Source organism: Coregonus clupeaformis, unplaced genomic scaffold (assembly GCF_020615455.1).
Source record: "Coregonus clupeaformis isolate EN_2021a unplaced genomic scaffold, ASM2061545v1 scaf3626, whole genome shotgun sequence".
Classification (NCBI taxonomy): domain Eukaryota; kingdom Metazoa; phylum Chordata; class Actinopteri; order Salmoniformes; family Salmonidae; genus Coregonus; species Coregonus clupeaformis.
In genome coordinates, this window is record NW_025537080.1 from 8,950 (window position 1) to 26,044 (window position 17,095).

The window sequence follows — 17,095 nt, forward strand, 5'->3', positions numbered from 1 at the left end:
TATGTTGCATCCCTCTCACAAATGTAATAGAAAAAGGCTTTAAAACGTAATAACATCAGTTAATTATGTACATCACAGGTTAAAAGCAGTTACTAGACATAGTTTGTGTGTATATACACACTATCTGTCTGTCTGTCTGTCTGTCTATATATATATATATATATATATATATATATAAAAGTCACTGGTTGTGTGTTGAGGGGGGAATTACAGTGAGCTAAGAAGTCTGATTGCAAGTTATCAAATTAAACTTTATTTTTGGACCCAGGGCCTCAATTCCCTCTTTGTGTGGGGACAGCGCATCTGACGAGCAGCAACAGCCCATCAAGCGACGGAGGATGCTGGGACCAGGAGAACAACAGAGGTTGGCTATAGAGGTAAGTTGTGATGTAATTGTCAGTGTTTCCCCATAGAACTTTTTTTCAGGCCTGGTAGTATGTAGCCAAAACCCTGAACAATCAGCACCTTGGTAATCATATACTTGAGTTGGACATAGGCATGTGTCAGTCAGGATCACTTGCATCAAAATAGCTTAATTGCAAATTAAAGCTGATGATGTATCTTTACAGGTATGTGATACCATCCTGAGTCATGCCAAAGAGAGGTTCTCCTTCACCCAGCACCTCATCAGCGCAACACTATTGCACGGAGAGTTGTTCCCACAACACAGTGTGAAGTTCCCGATACAGCGCTTTGGAAACAACCGTGGAGGCGTACCCCATGTTGAACAAGGCCAAGCTCAAAACCGAACTGTCCCTCATCTATGAGAACAGTGAGTTCAAGGCTTGTAGTGGTGCAGTGCCCCTGTACCAGTTCTTCATGGAGAACAACCTTCAGAGCACTTTCACAGAGACTGCCAGCCTCCTCAAGATCCTCATCACCACACCCATGACAACTGCTGAGTCAGAAAGGTGCTTCTCTACACTGAAAAGGATCAAGACCTTCCTGAGAAACAGCATGACACAGGATCGCCTGAACGCTCTGGCCATGCTCTCCATGGAGAAGAAACTTGTCAGGGACATTCCTGACTTTAATCAAAGGGTCATTGAGAGGTTTGCCACTCAGAAGGACAGACGGGCAAAATTCCTGTACAAATAAGATGACAGAACACACACACAGAGCAGCTCTGGCCGCATGTTTCTTTGTATATAGTTGACCTTAGCATAAAAAATCCAGTTATATATGGTACTCTAGAAAGTCTTAATAGTGTCTTTGCTAATATTACTGTATATATGTTGTTTTGTATCAATTAATTGTTGCAGTTCTGGAGCACATTAACAATTAGTCACATTTAGTATGATCATAAAATACTGTATGCTATTCTTCCAGTCAAAGGTTTGAGTTCATCCACTTGATATCCATTTCTATATTATACATCCTTTTATACAGTGTAAGATTTCCTATAAACTTTATAATAATTTCATGTTATTGTCCACTTTCCACTCTGTTCTGACAGCATGCCTGTTGCGTTGCCTGTTTACTACCAATGGTAAAAAGTTCACTTTAAATGCAAATGAAAGGCTTGGGTTTGTGTAATATGTTTTTGTGTAAGAATGCCTCAACTTTTTAATATTGGCATTAAATAATTACTGAATGTTTCACTGAGCACTGCTGTCCTGCAGTTTGTGTTAAAATATATCGCGATGGTTACAGGAAAAAAAAAGTATGGCACAGCCCCACCGAGAATATTTTTCACCAGCCAGCCACTGGTGTGAATACATGTCGCAAATGAGTTTCCCCTCGCCTTGTAGCTGCAAGTTAAGGCTGTTAAGTATTTCTGTCACGTCTGTTAAAAATGCGAGGTGCCATTTCCATTCTGGGTCGATCAGCTCTGGGACCGTTTGTCTTTTAAATGAAGAAATGCGTTAATTTCGGGTAGCAGCTCGTAAAACGCCTCAAACTCTGCCCCGGCTCAGCCATCGGACCTCTGTGTAGTACAGCACATCTCCGTGCGTAGACTCCAGTTCAGACAGGAATTCTTGGAACTGCCTGTGTTTAAGTCCCTTTGCTCTGATGAAGTTTATGCACGACACCACAACCTTCATTACAGAATCCACGTCAACACTTTGCAGCACAGTGCTTGCTGGTGAATTAGGCAGTGGACTCGTAGCGGGGCGGTGAGACCCCCTTTTTCCAACTCCCGGTTCATGCGTCCTATTAGACCGCGAGTTTCGCCCCACCATGCTAGGAGCCCCGTCAGTCGTGATGCTAGCTAGCTTTGACCAGTCCAGGTCCAACTTCTCCATGGTTTGGCACACTTTGTCAAAAATATCCTCTCGTTGTAGTCCCTTTGAGACTTTGGACGGCTGCCAGCTCTCGCATATCTCAAAGTTTGCGCTTAACTCCACGAATAAAAATGAGCAGTTGCGCTGTGTCTTGCACGTCCGTGCTCTCATCCAGTGCTAATGAAAAAGTCAAATTCTTTTCGTCTTCTGCTGCAGCTGGGCATATACATTACTCCCGATTTCTTCAACGCGTCTGGTGATTGTACTCGCCCGACAGACTTACGGCATTAAATGCATCTTTCTTCTCGGGACACACCTCCTCCGCGACAGCATCCATACATTTCTTAACAAACTCTCCGTCAGTGAAAGGCTTACGCTGCTTGCTATCAGTTTAGCAACCCGAAAGCTGGCCCGAACGGATGCCTGGTTCAGCTGAGCTTGGCGTACAAATGTATTCTGCTGAGATAGTAGTCCACTTTTTAGCTTTGAGAGTTTGTCTGCTCGTATTTGGCCTTGCAAGCTATCGTACTTGTCTTTGTGACGGGATTCATAGTGTCGGCGAAGATTGTATTCTTTGAATACCGCCACCGTCTCTTGACAGATGAGACAAACAGCCTTTTCTTTGCATTGAACAAAAAAATAATCGTTTGTCCACTGCAGGTTAAATACCCTGCATTCTGAATCAATTTTTTCTCTTACCTAACCTTTTCGCCATTATTCCGTTCTCTCTTTGACAGGGAGCCGGGCCTAGGATTTTTTTTCTGGAGGCCAAATAGGAAAAAAATCCGATAGCGTCTCTGGTATTGTTCAGAGGGCCGGGCCAAATGTGCTGACGGGCCGTATCCGGCCCGCGGGCCGTAGTTTGGTGACCACTGCTTTAGACCCTCACAAACTTTAACAGATGCACCATTGAGAGCATCCTGTCGGGCTGTATCACCATCTGGTATGTCAACTACACCGTCTGCAACCGCTGGGCTCTTCAGAGGGTGGTACGGTCCTACCCAACGCATCACCGGGGGCACATTGCCCTCCAGGACATATACAGCACCCGGTGTCACAGGAAGGCCAAGAAGATCAGCCACGGCATGTTCGCCCACTACCATCCAGAAGGCGAGGTCAGTACAGATGCATCAAAGCTGTGACCGAAAGACTGAAAAACAGCTTCTATCTCAAGGCTATCAGACTGTTAAACAGTCACCACTAGCCGGTCCCCACCCAGTACCCTGCCCTGAACTTTAGTCACTGTCACTAGATGGCTACCACCTGGTTACTCTACCATGCACCAGAGGCTGCTGCCCTATGTACATAGTCATTGAACACTGGTCACTTTAAATAATGTTTACATACTGTTTTACCCACTTCATATGTATATACTGTATTCTAGTCAACGCCTATCCTATTTAACTATTGCTGTACATATACTATTCTTCAGATATACTACACATTCTATCCATATACTGTCCATATTGTCTATACATCCCATCACACATACAGTACCAGTCAAAAGTTTGGACACACCTACTCATTCCAGGGTTGTTCTTTATTTTTACTATTTTCTACATTGTAGGATAATAGTGAAGACATCAAAACTATGAAATAACACATATGGAATCATGCAGTAACCCAAAAACTGTTAAACAAATCTAAATATATGTTATATTTGAGATTCTTCAAAGTAGCCACCCTTTGCCTTGATGACAGCTTTGCACGCTCTTGGCATTCTCTCAACCAGCTTCATGAGGTAGTCACCTGGAATGCATTTCAATTAACAGGTGTGCCTTGTTAAAAGTGAATTTGTGGAATTTCTTTCCTTCTTAATGTGTTTGAGCCAATCAGTTGTGTTGTGACAAGGTAGGGGTGGTATATAGAAGATAGCCCTATTTGGTAAAAGACCAAGTCCATATTATGGCAAGAACAGCTCAAATAAGCAATGAGAAACGACAGTCCATCATTACTTTAAGACACGAAAGCCAGTCAATCCGGGAAAATTTCAAGAACTTTTAAAGTTTCTTCAAGTGCAGTCGCAAAAAACCATCAAAGCGCTATGATGAAACTGGCTCTCATGAGGACCGCCACAGGAAAGGGAAGACCCAGAGTTAACTCTGCTGCAGAGCATCAGAAATCTGCAATTAACTGCACCTCAGATTGCAGCCCAAATAAATGCTTGACAGAGTTCAAGTAACAGACATCTCAACATCAAGTGTTCAGAGGAGACTGCATGAATCAGGCCTTCATGGTTGAATTGCTGAAAATAAACCACTACTAAAGGACACCAACAAGAAGAAGAGACATGCTTGGGCCAAGAAACACGAGCAATGGACATTAGACTGGTGGAAATCTGTCCTTTGGTCTGATGAGGCCAATTTTGTGATTTTTGGTTCCAACCGCCGTGTCTTTGTGAGACGCAGAGTAGGTGAACAGATCATCTCCGCATGTGTGGTTCCCACCGTGAAGCATGGAGGAGGAGGTGTGATGGTGTGGGTCTCCTTTGCTGGTGACACTGTTGGTGATTTATTTAGAATGGCACACTTAACCAGCATGGCTACCACAGCATTCTGCAGCGATACGCCATCCCGTCTGGTTTGCGCTTAGTGGGACTATCATTTGTTTTTCAACAGGACAATGACCCAAAACACCTCCAGGCTGTGTAAGGGGTATTTGACCAAGAAGGAGAGTGATGGAGTGCTGCATCAGTTGACCTGGCCTCCACAATCCCCTGACCTCAACCCAAAGCAGCCAACAAGTGCTCAGCATATGTGGGAACTCCTTCAAGACTGTTGGAAAAGAATTCCAATTGACTACCTCATGAAGATGGTTGAGAGAATGCCAAGACTGTGCAAAGCTGTCATCAAGCAAAGGGTGGCTACTTTGAAGAATCTAAAATATAAAATATATTTTGATTTGTTTAAAACTTTTTTGGTTACTACATGATTCCATATGTGATATTTCATAGTTTTGATGGCTTCACTATTATTCTAAAATGTAGAAAATAGTCCAAATAAAGAAAAACCCTTGAATGAGTAGGTGTGTCCAAACTTTTGACTGGTAGTGTATATATATATATTTATTTATACTCCGGACGCCGTCATTTCTGGTCTGAATATTTATATATTTCTCAATTCTATTATTTTACTTTTTAGATGTGTGTATTGTTGTGTATTGTTAGATATTACTGTACTCTTCGAGCTAGGAAAACAAGCATTTCGCTACACCTACAACAATATCTGCTAAATATGTGTATGCGACCAATACAATTTGATTTGATTTTGATTTGATTTCAGATCTCCAATTGCATTTTGACTCAGAAAGTGACCTTGGTTGGTGACAGCTGGTCTTGACAGTCTGTTATAAAAGGACAGAATATCTTAGATGTGGTTTGCAAGTTCCTTAAACATTTCCAACAGAGGAGGAACGTAGTTAGACAGATAACAACACTCATCTGAATTTGGGACCTTGTTGTGAAAGTCTGATATACTGTAATGATTAGATAACAATACACTCACATACTTGCCACAGGGAAATGTTGAGAGTGACTTGTAGAACACACAAAATCCCAAAGCTCACAGAAACCATCCTGTAGAGTCTTCTCCCTGAACCCTCAGGTCCTGAGGAGATACACATTGATGTGAGAACACACACACATGCATACACACATGCACACAAGCATACCCCCACACACACACACAAATACCCAGACACACACATGCTGCACACACACTAAAACACTCACACGCGTACACGCAATCACGCACGCACCACGCACACACGTACAAGAGGGTGGGGGTGTAATATAATCAACTATAAGAGGACCGTTCCTCACAGCTGTTTTAGTGGGAATTACTGTCTCAGTATAACATGTTAAAAGCACATAATTACATTAAAGAGCTAATCTGCAGTTGCTACATACAATTTGACTTTTTAATGTATGATATATACCCATTGACTCGTCAAGCTTGAGCTCATGAGCTTAGTTCAACTGTCGTGTCATGTGTTTGTGTAAGTATTTGTCAGTGTGTGTGTGTGTGTTTTCTTAGTTCTTAACTGACCGATCGGTCTTAGTCTTCACTCACCTCGTTGCTCTATTCTCGTTTTCTTCAATAACGTTATTTAATTCAATAACCTGTTGGTTGACATGGTCATCCATCTTAACTAACTGTATGATTACCTTTCTAACTGACATGTAATGGTAAAATCTACTGTATGATTACCTTTCTAACTGACTTGTAATGGTAATATCTACTGTATGATTCTAACTTCACTGGCAAGTAGTTGAGTAGTTGGTCTGATGTGTGTTTCCACGTGGCACCTCTGATCTCTGTCTGTGGTCCACTACAGTTGATAGAACGTTTTAAGTAGCCAGTCACCTTCAAGCGGGAAGTTGGTATATCTGACAGAATAATCTAAATAAAGCGATACAACATAATAGCTGGATGACAACAAATAGTGACAAGTGCAGCCTTTCACTTTGCCAGGCCTGTTTGTGGCATCCTCAGCCTTCAAACGGAGATCATGTTATGGCTTGCACTCTATGCAGATGGCCATATAGGGGCCTTTTGTTCTATCTTTGCTGTGTGTGATGTCAGTGTGAGGGAGTTATTCAGAGTTGTGTGCAGGAAATCTATGTCTGCATCTTTCTCAGTGGTTTTAAAGGGTACTTTAAAATATCTTAATTCATGTATGTCTGCAATAGATCTTCAGTACACTGTTGGGCCATCACTACGAGGTTGAATGGAAGTGGGGTTGCTGCAATATGGACGTGGGTTTTGCGGCAATGTTTAAATACTTTTGGGAGATCAAAATGGATCCGACAAAACAAGCTACACCACTTGTTTATTCAAGATGGGTGTCCAATCCTTTATTCAGTATATCAATTATACAATAATTAATTTGTTAAGATCGGTTTATTTTGTACACAAAATAGTCTCACAATATGTGTGTATCAGATCAACTAAAAACCATTGTTTACATATTTCATAAAATAATTGCAGATGTAAGGCAGCAATAGAGGAGAGAGAAGAAGGGGGGAACTGTGGAGGAGGAAAATAACATAATGTGAAACAAGATTGATGAGGACTTCAATGGTTGTCTAAGATTGTTGGAGCGGCAAAGAGGTCAGGCATTTAGGAGCTTGTGGTCAGAGCTCCAATGTTCAGTTCATCTCATAGACAGATTAAACAATCATATGAAACACAGTATATTTTAATCTGTGCTCAACGGCCATTATTGCAAAACCATGAACTAGAAAAAAAGCTGTTTTGTTTCCTGTCAACATGTATTTATTTGTATGCAAAAATTCAACAATAGATGTTATAGTGGAAGAGATATTAGAAATCATTTTTGAGCGTCAACTGGTGTTTTCAGATCACATCTTGTATGGAGGTCCTGTATTGTTAATGTTCTCAACATGGATGTTTTAAACAATGTGATATCAACATCAGATATGAGGTTGCTAGATATGAGCACAGTAATGTCCATGATTTTTTTTGCTTACTGCTCTCTCACATATTTGCATGATTCTTAAAGGGGCAATCTGCAGTTTCTACAAATTAATGATATGTACACATTGATTATTGAAGAATATAACTTATTTATGCCTCATGAGCTTAGTTCAAAATATATGCTTGTTTTCCTCCAATGGTCGTAAAAAAAAATACGTAAACAAACACTTTATAGCCTCATAACATGGTTAAAACTATAATGTTGATATCATGGATGGTCAGTCCTTGCATCCATAGCTCTTTCTATGAATTTGAGAGTGGTTACATTTATCCAGCCCCATCCCTCAGCTTTTTACCAAAACAGGGCGGGGATTACACTTTGCTATTGTTTCAACTGCCAATTGCTGCTTTAAACCTAAATTGTTCTGGCTCCTCATCATCTTCAAGGACTGTATGCAACCTGTCCTCAGTTTCATCTCCCTCTGTTGTGCTGCCTCTCCCTTTTCTCTGTTGAGGCTTAGATCTCCTCCCCTGTCCCCCAACCTCCAGATGAACTGGCAGAGAGGGGAGTGGTGCCAGGGCCTGCAGTGGAGGGGGTTAAAGAGGAGTGGGGCCTTTGTCAGTGGTGGATGTAGAACCATTAGAAGGGGTGATTGACATAGCAGTGGGGGGGTGAATACCTTGACCAGCGGGGTGCTTGCTGGGGAGAGGTGGCTCCCAAACATCATTACATTTTAGTCATTTAGCAGACGCTCTTATCCAGAGCGACTTACAGTTAGTGAGTGCATACATTTATTTTTCATACTGGCCCCCCGTGGGAATCGAACCCACAACCCTGGCGTTACAAACGCTGTGCTCTACCAACTGAGCTACATGGGGCCTGTGTAGCTCTGCATCCTCCACTCTGTGGTGAATAAAATAAAGGGATATATTGTTGTAAGACACACAGAATTACAGTTGACTACATTTACAAAACGACATTACTGTAAAGTAAAAACACCAAGCCTAAACTTGATCTGTACAGTGACTCACATAGAAGGTGTGAAACACACACAAAATGCAAAAAGTAACACTTTGCATTCTTCGTCAGCCGAGTCGAAATCCTCGTTGTCCAAATTGCTCCCCTGATCCGACTCCAATATTTTCTTCAAAGCTTCTATGTCGGTATACTTATTCATAGCTGCCTTCTTTTTAGCTTCCTGTTCGATATTCTTATTTTTTCCATTTTTCTTTTTCTTGAGAAGCCATCTTCTATGCTAAAGCGATGAAATCTGTTTACAATGTAATATAGCGTGCTCGGTGCGTCTCGTCTCTGAGCCAGGTAACAATAGTTCGCATTACGCATAAAAGGTTCTAGGCCTTGCTTTGTCCCACCCAGGTCAACTGCATATCCCTGGAAAGCTTATCTCATTGGCTACAAGACTGTCAAGGTGCCATAGTAGCCAATCCCCTGTGTAATGGATGACTACAGTGCATAAGCAGGCAACATCATATTTTTGATGTGCAAAGACATAGTCACTCGGTGGACATTCGATGTTGCCATTAACATTTACATTTACATTTTAGTCATTTAGCAGACGCTCTTATCCAGAGCGACTTACAGGAGCAATTAGGGTTAAGTGCCTTGCTCAAGGGCACATCGACAGATTTTTCACCTAGTCGGCTTGGGGATTAGAACCAGCGACCTTTCGGTTACTGGCACAACGCTCTTAACCACTAAGCTACCTGCCGCCCCTAAGTCATACATCATCAGATAACATTGGTAATAGGCTGGATTTGTTCCTACCAACCTAAGGATTCATTTGACACTCCCCATGCAGCTATAGCTCAAACACAGACCAAATCTAAGCTTACCCTGTTTGGTGAAAAGGTTTTGTAAAATAAACATTTTGACTCTTGGGGTTGGTGATCAATAAAAGTAGGTCACAGGCAGACAAATAAGATATCCTCATGATCTGTGAAGTCCCGGCTTTCGGTGTGTATCAACGTACACCGTGTTGATTTCGTTTATGCCGGAATGTAGGTAGCAGGCATCTTGAAATGAGATCATCGGCATGGCCTGCCCTTATAAATTCATATGCCCACATATGGTAGTAAGTCACACCAAAGATTTGAAGGCAGAGATCAATAGCCAAGATACTCAGCTTTCCGCAGACACCCTGCTTTTGCACATAGGGGCTACCGTTCTAATACCAGACTGAATTGAATAAAACAAAAAAAAATCGTGTCCCCAAATAATATTATGATGAATTGCATCACGTGCCTAAAGCTGCTGATTTAGAAGTATTGCATAGGTTATAACACTTTCATTCTATGTATTACACTTGTACGTCATGTGCTAAAAAAAATCAAAATCGAAGGAAGACAATCTTGGAAGACAAGTCCTTCTTTGCTTTGTAAACTGAATATTATATGATTTCGGATCTATGAAAGGCCAAAACAAATGTTATTCTAAAACACTACTATACATACGGTTGATATTTTATTGTGAACATAGCAACAACTGTACAGAACATAATACAATAAGACATTAGAAAAACATTAATTCATTGTCAAAGTGAAATTATTAATATTAAAGAAAATGTGCCTGATTTATATGAAAGCTCAAAACTAAACATAATTTTTTTAATACACTATAGCTACATTACAACAGATCCTTGATTGTTAACATATAAAAAAACGTGCAAAACAGACCCATGTTGGGGTCAGCCAATGAAGGTTTTCCATTGTGAATTTGATATTTAAATCACTTCCTGAATTGAGTGAATTCGAATTGGCCCCAACAGACAGATGTCATGGGTCCTTAAATTAGAAGAATAAAACTCAATTTAATCTGACCATATTAATGCTCTACTCTCACAGATCCAACGGTTCTCCATGAAACACGATGCAGCCTTCCAATTAGCCAATGGTGCATTATTTGGGACAGTTACCACGCAATTACCTCCAGTTTGACTGTTCCAAAACCTGTGAAAAGAGAACACCACCGTGAATGAAAAGAAATGACTGAATCAAAGAACGATTTAACAATGCTTCTTTGTTGTTTACACTGATTAAAATGTCCTTACCCGTCAGTCTGATTCTGATTACTTCCGTTAACCCAGAGCCATTGGCCGACTTTAGCTTTGTCAGTCAGGCCGATCCAGTACCCATGATGTTCATCATAGTAGTGTTGAGTGTGGTTACTAATGAATTCCTTAATGAGAAGTGAGTGAAACCACAAATTAGGTGTTAGTAGAAAGCGTTTTTTAAAATATTTTTATAGCAATTCACAGTTTCGGGAGGCAGTGTGTAAATGCTGGATCTAATGGGTGTAATCAGGTCCAAATGAGAAAATTACAAAGAGCACAACAGGAAGTAGCATTCTAATGGGCTTTGTTCTTTTGTCTTTCAGTTATGACTGCTTTACCCTGAGCTAATAGCTGTCACACATTTTAATCTAGTTCCTATTTCACTTTTTTTTAAATTCATTTTCATTGTTTGAGTTTCTTAAAGGTTGGGTGAAACTGTCCCTTTAAACTCTTGTTTGTACCAGTGTCCCACCTGTTCCTCTTGGCTGCCAATGACAGCCAAATCAGCATTCTCTTGTTTGCAATATTGTTGGCTTTGTGTCCAGGTCTTCCATGGAGCGGCAGGGTGCAAAATCAGGTAACAACTAGATTTGAACAACATCCAGCCATGTTGACAAGAGTTACACTCTCTCTCTACAACAATAAAACATTACAGTTTTAACGCTACAATATAAACAATATTAGTATTATTAAGACTGTATATTAATTGAAAGTGTAATATCTAATAAGTAATGTATTTTAATGTTTAAAAAGGGGGATTACCTCCTGTGCCATCTTTTTGTGAACAATATTTCTTGACAGGAAAATCATCAAGCTGATATATGACCTGAAGATTCCAGTTCAGTCTATCCCTCTCTCTTGACACCTCTTCTTTCTCAGCCGCTAAACGTTGGTTTGCAGTGCTAACATTGCTATAATCACTCTGCAATATGTGATTGGCTGTACTCAGATTGCTGTTGAGATTCATTAGGTCCTGATTGGCCGCCAGTTCCCTCACCAACTTTGTTGTCATGACTGTGGAGACAGAAAGACATGTTTGCTCTATGATGTCATCCTGCACCCCTCCAAAATCCATAATACTTTATGATCCACATACTCACAGTAGACACAGAGGCCTATAATGGCTGAAAGCAAGAGGACACAAACAACCCCCAAACACAATGCCACTCCTCGAAAGGGTTGAGAGTGGAGAGCAGGCCTCTCATCCACTAGGAATAGCAAAGATAAGAGTCATGTTATTATAACCATACTGTTAGCATAAAAGTATACATGTAATGGTAAGCGTTATTCCATCATTTGATGAAATCAAAAAATTTTACAATAAATGGTGGATAATTTGACTACAGTGTAGAGTCAATCCAGACTGCGGAAGATTTGCACTATAGCGCGATTGAAATGTAAAGGCATTCGTGGAGACTGTATTCACGGTTAACGCTGCATATGTCGGGTCATTCAGAAATGACCTTAATATATCTATTGCTCTATAGTCTCGTAAGCCCGACCCTAGGCAGCAGCAGTGACTAAGGTCTGGTTTCATTGACAGACTTTTTCGGCAACTTCAATAAGGGAAAAACAGACAACTCTCCCAACAAATAACGAGGCTGGCATGCCAGAACGTCGAGATTCGAAACCAAAGTTTGCAGGCAAAACCTTTGCAATGGTTTTAGTGAAGGTAGTTGATGCAAACTAGCCACTTGCAAAATGCACTCATTAAAAATAACCTCTGTGATCTCCATCTTGCTAGCTACTATTTTGTATTTTATTCAAGTGGATAAGGTAGTGACATAGGCAGTGACGTAGTTATTCTATGCCAAACTGACGTTCTATTACTTACAGACAGTCTGTGTTAAGCCGGAACATTTGAAAATTGTAAGAGGCAACCCGGATGTCTACAAAGATTAATCACGCTATAATTTGGATCTTCCGCAGTCTGGATGGAGTCTAGCCTTATCTCCCAAATGCACCTGTTGTGGCAGGACTTTGTTGAGTGACTGCACTTCCCTTAGCCTTTACTTCAGCATATACTGTTTCGTCCTCTTTTTTCTCTGTGGGGAAGAGAAAGGGGCACACATTCATATCCAATAATATGATTTTGATATATTGTGTTATTGATTTTGATATATTGTGTTACATGCCACTAAGCAAATCTTATGCCATTAGTAACCCTAACATGTAATCCATATTGCTTTTTTGTTGTTGATTGAAAGGTATGTAAAAACAGACATTTAAACCTATTCCTCAGCCCCAATATCAATATACCTCAGCCCACTTACCCACACACATCAACCCAATTACCTACACACCCTAGTCCAGTTACCCCCCTTGCCCTAACCCTAATACCCACATGTAAATACCCTAATATTGAAAAAATCAAGTACCGATACACCCATATCCTAGCCTTAAATGTCCTATTTGTTACTCATAGACCCCAGTTTCTTTGCCAAAACTCCTCATCCCTGTTACTTTCCTATCTCAGCCCTGTTACCTGCTTTGCCTAGGCCTGTATTCCCCAAGTCACCAACAGTAACCTATATCCAGCTATTCGTTGCACATCCCAACCCTGTTAATTGCATATCTTAGTCCTGTGACCTCTGACCTGTAATCAGTTAATCAATTCTAATCATTTCATAGTTGTACAGTGGTATAACACTATTGCCCTATTCACTTTTTTTCCTACCACAAACTTGCTGCCAGAATGGATTTGAATGGGCAATAGACGTCCATCCAGACCCATTATGAGCCTTGTGTATCACTACACCCCATTACTGATATAAATCAGGTAAAACCTTGGGCATACTCATATAAAACAGGTCTAACCCAGTACCCAAACCAGGTCTACACATGTACTTCAGACCCAATATTGTTACAGACCAGCTGCACGTCTAACCCAATATAGATTAGATTTTTAAACAGGTCTACTGCTATGTCAACCCCAATTGTCATAAAAATGAGTATTCTTCTGTATTTCTGCCCCAATATTCATACAAACCAGGTCTACACCTGTATCTCAAATTGACATACCTAAAGTATGCACCTGTGCTTGAAGCCAATTAATCAACTAAGCTAGGTCTAAATATGTGCCGAAGCTTGAATATGCATAAACTGTTAACCAGGTCTACCCCTGCATCTCAGCTCCAGTACTCCTACAAACCAGGTCTACAGCTGTGACTGAGTACCAATATTAATATAAACAAAAATCTACACCTGTATCTCAGCCCAAATACCCATACGAACCAGGTTTAGACCTGTGGCCATGTCCCAATACTCTGATAAACCAGGTCTACACTTGTGACTATTCAGCAAAACCAACATAAACTTTGTGCAAGAGACAGTAAAGAAACCTATTGACATTAAATATTTGTCAATTTATTACACTAATTCAGTACCATCATGAGAGTACAATTCCCCCTGAAATAACAGAATATGACGTTTTACAATTCAGAATCACTGATTAAAAACTATTGTAAAGGCTAATGGATAATGCTAAAATGATGTGTAAAATAATTTTGATCAAGTACACTACCGGTAAAAAGTTTTAGAACACCTACTCATTCAAGGGTTTGTCTTTATTTTTTTACTATTTTCTACATTGTAGAATAATAGTGAAGCCATCAAAACTATGAAATAACACATATGGAATGATGTAGTAACCAAAAAAGTTTTAAACAAATCAAAATATATTTGAGATTTGAGATTCTTCAAATAGCCACCCCTTGTCTTGATGACAGCTTTGCACACTCTTGGCATTCTCTCAACCAGCTTCATGAGGTAGTCACCTGGAATACATTTCAATTAAAAGGTGTGCCTTCTTAAAAGTTAAATTGTGGAATTGATTTCCTTGTTAATGCGTTTGAGCCAATCAGTTGTGTTGTGACAAGGTAGGGTGGGTATATGTCACGTTACCGATGTGGATGTGGTGGAGGAGTCAGGCGCAGGACACTGAGGTAAAGTCCAACAGTATATTTAATAGTCCAAAGAAACTGGAAAACCTCTGACCTCAAAAACACAAAGAGGCGAGGGAGAATTACGCACACGCGTAAACACTAAGCACAAAACAAACAGGGAGCAAAGACGTAGCTCCGACACTGTGGCAGTAAAATTAACAACACACAATAATACTAACACAAAACAAGGAACTTATAGGGCACGCAATCAGCACACAAATGGCCACAGGTGATACAGACAGACAAAAGCAATCGACTGACGAAACATAGAGCGGTGGCAGCTAGTACTCCGGGGACGGCGCTCGCCGAAGCCTGCCCGAACCAGGAGGAGGAGCAGTCTCGGCCGAAACCGTGACAGTACCCCTCCCTTGACGCGCGGCTCCAGCCGTGCGCCGACCCCGGCCTCGGGGACGGCCAGGAGGACGAGGACCCGGGCGCGTGGGATGCCCATGGTGAAACTCAGTCAGGAGGGATGGATCGAGTATGTCCCTCCTGGGCACCCAGCACCGTTCCTCCGGACCGTACCCCTCCCACTCCACGACATACTGGGAGACCACTCATCCGGCGCCTCGAGTCCAAGATGGTCCGGACCCGGTGACGCCGGGGCCCCTCGATGTCCAAAGGGGGCGGAGGGGTCTCTCCTATCTCATCTTCTTGGAGTGGGCCAGCTACCACCGGCCTGAGAAGAGACACATGCAACGAGGGGTTAATATTTTTATACTCTATAGGCAGTTGTAACCTGTAACACACCTCATTCAATCTTCTCAGGACTTTGAAGGGGCCCCGACAAACCGCCGACCCAGCTTCCGGCAGGGCAGGCGGAGGGGCAGGTTTCGAGTCGGAGCCAGACTCGATCTCCCGGGTGCGTACACCGGTCCCTCACTGCGGTGGCGGTCGGCGCTCGCCTTTTGTTGACGGATGGCACGCTGCAGATGGACATGGGCAGCAGTGGCGGCTGGCCGATAGAGGGCGCTAGGGGCGGCCCCCTTAAATAAAATTATTTTTTTTTTTAATAAAAAAATAAAAATAATAATAATAATAATAAAAACATCAGTATGTCAATATTTGTGTGTTTGAAATATGGAATGCACACAGTAATATGTGTAAGATATGATAGAAAATAATATTCGCAACCTTTCCTCTGCCTGTCAAACGCCTCGTCAGCTCTGGGCGATACAGAAAGTGCCCCGAGGAGGCGGGTCTACGTAGCAGTTAAGCCAATTGCTAATTTAAGATATGAATGTATGACATAAAATGTAGCTAATCAGCGATTTTAATTCGAATCCAAGGAGGGCGATTATTTTATCGCCCCCAAGCTCGCCCTGATAAAATAAGGACCGGGCTCCAGTGGCGCCATTTTTACTAGACGACAATGGCGGTAACGCAAACGTTACTCCTCCAAGACCCAACCCTAACTCGGTGAAATCTCTCCTCCAAGATCCGTTTGAGAGGAGAACTTTTGTCAGAGAAAGTTCGGGTGAAAGAGCTGGGCCCAGATCAACCTGACCTCTCAATCAGACAGCAGGCTAGCGAGAAAGGGAAGCAGTATATGCGCGGCTTCTCCCGTAGCTGGTACACCAGGAAGGCTTGGCTAGCTGGGTGCACTGATGCTAATGCTTTATTTTGCTTTCCGTGCTTGCTTTTTTAAAACGACGGGGTCAGATTCAGCATGGACAGGTACCGGAGTGAGGGATATGAAGCACCTGTCAGAGAAGGTAAAGAAACATGAGAACACCAGGGCACACATGGACAACTCTGTAAAGCTAGCTGTATTAGGAAGGGTGAACATTGCTACGCAGCTGGATGACGGCCACAGGATTGCGGTGAGGAAACACAATGAGGAGGTGGATAAAAACAGGCACATTCTATCCAAAATTATCGATTGTGTGAAGTTCTGTGGGGCTTTTGAGTTGGCCTTGCTGGGCACGAGGAGACTGACTCCTCGGACAACCCCGGCATTTTCCGGGGCTTAGTGGATTTTGTTGCCTCCCTCGACAGTGTGCTGGAGGAGCACCTGAAGACAGCTACCGTTACACAACACTGTGTACGAGTACAGGGATGACCTCCTAACGTGTTTCCAGACCATCAGAGACTCTGGGAACTTTGATGCCCGACTGTCAGAGAGGCGGGGGCTTTGTGAGGATGCTCGAAGACGAGGCTTTCTGTTTTTTCCTGGCACTGTTCCACAAGATCATGCCAAATGTGGACATGCTTTTCAGCCAGCTGCAGAAGAGGAACATCGACCCTGTCTTCATTAAAGCACTTGTCCAGAGGTTCACAGAAAGCATGCTAACAATCAGGTAAATAACTATATATACTATTGGCTGATAAAGATGCTGTTAGAAAGATGAATAGTTCACTTACAACAGTTTAAAAGCCTAAATGTGTCTGGTCATCAAAGTGAGTGATTATCATAG

The 17,095-nt window shown here is 41.9% G+C and overlaps 1 long non-coding RNA gene across 1 annotated transcript; it reads right to left on the reverse strand.

Annotated features, from left to right (window-relative positions):
* Positions 1-10,743: 10,743 nt before the first annotated feature.
* Positions 10,744-11,730, reverse strand: LOC123490289. The gene is made up of 3 exons (XR_006660874.1): positions 11,497-11,730; positions 11,207-11,318; positions 10,744-10,859 (listed from the first exon to the last, which is right to left on the reverse strand). It is a non-coding gene; the product is annotated as an uncharacterized LOC123490289 (long non-coding RNA).
* Positions 11,731-17,095: the final 5,365 nt, after the last annotated feature.